This window comes from Oncorhynchus gorbuscha, unplaced genomic scaffold (genome assembly GCF_021184085.1).
Source record: "Oncorhynchus gorbuscha isolate QuinsamMale2020 ecotype Even-year unplaced genomic scaffold, OgorEven_v1.0 Un_scaffold_695, whole genome shotgun sequence".
Taxonomy (NCBI): Eukaryota; Metazoa; Chordata; class Actinopteri; order Salmoniformes; family Salmonidae; genus Oncorhynchus; species Oncorhynchus gorbuscha.
The window spans coordinates 143,536-144,945 of NW_025745769.1; positions in this window are offsets into that span (position 1 = coordinate 143,536).

Consider the following 1,410-nt stretch of genomic DNA (forward strand, 5'->3'; position numbering starts at 1 on the left):
CAGGAGAGAGGAAGAGGAGGAGTGAAGAGGTACAAGAGAGAGGACAAGGAGGAGTGTAGGGGTACAAGAGAGAGGACAAGGAGGAGTGTAGAGGTACAGGAGAGAGGAAGAGGAGTGAAGATGTACAGGAGAGAGGAAGAGGAGGAGTGAAGAGGTACAAGAGAGAGGAAGAGGAGGAGTGAAGAGGTACAAGAGAGAGGACAAGGAGGAGTGTAGGGGTACAGGAGTACAGAGGAGAGATGTACAAGGAGGACAAGGTAGGGGTACAAGAGAGAGAACAAGGAGGAATGTAGAGGTACAGGAGAGAGGAAGAGGAGGAATGTAGAGGAGAGAGGAAAGAGGAGTGAAGATGTACAGGAGAGAGGACAAGGAGGAGTGTAGGGGTACAAGAGAGAGGACAAGGAGGAGTGTAGAGGTACAGGAGAGAGGAAGAGGAGTGAAGATGTACAGGAGAGAGGACGAGGTACAGAAGAGAGGAAGAGGAGGTACAGGAGAGGGGGAGGGACAAGTAGATGCTCTTTCAAGAGTTGAAAGGTCACACAGAATGAACAATGATGGACACATTCACCTGTCTTTTCTGAATAAAGACGTACCTGTGTGTTAGCTGGTCCAGATGGAGTCATTCATTTACTAATAATATAGTCAGAGGATAGAATAATTAGAATGTAAGGACATTACACCAAATATAATGATTCCCTGCTTCAACTTGACTCAAACCGAAACATACATTTTAATACATTTAGTCAATGACATGTGCCAAACTCTTGACTTCTCAGTCTTGTTATTGGGCTCCAGAGTGGCGCAGCGATCACTGCATCTCAGTGCTAGAGGCGTCACTACAGACCCAGGTTCGATTCCAGGCTTTATCACAACCTGCCGCGATGGGAGTCCCATAGGGTGGCGCACCATTGGCCCAGCGTCGTTAGGGTTTGGCCGGGGTAGGCCATCATTGTAAGTAATCATTTGTTCTTAACTGTCTTGCCTAGTGCTATAACCTGTACTGCAATGCAGAAAGATATCCTGGACAGTCACTCATTAATAAAGATGATTACAGTATAATAAGAAAGATAATTCAGCCGTTCTGCAATCGCTGCCAAAGGGGGAGTTATCTGTGTTCTGTTGTAGGGCTGGGTATCTACTGTAGAAGGGTGAGTTATCTGTGTTCTGTTGTAGGGCTGGGTATCTACTGTAGAAGGGTGAGTTATCTGTGTTCTGTTGTAGGGCTGGGCTGGGTATCTACTGTATAAGGGTGAGTTATCTGTGTTCTGTTGTAGGGCTGGGTATCTACTGTATAAGGGTGAGTTATCTGTGTTCTGTTGTAGGGCAGGGCTGGGTATCTACTGTATAAGGGTGAGTTATCTGTGTTCTGTTGTAGGGCAGGGCTGGGTATCTACTGTATAAGGGTGAGTT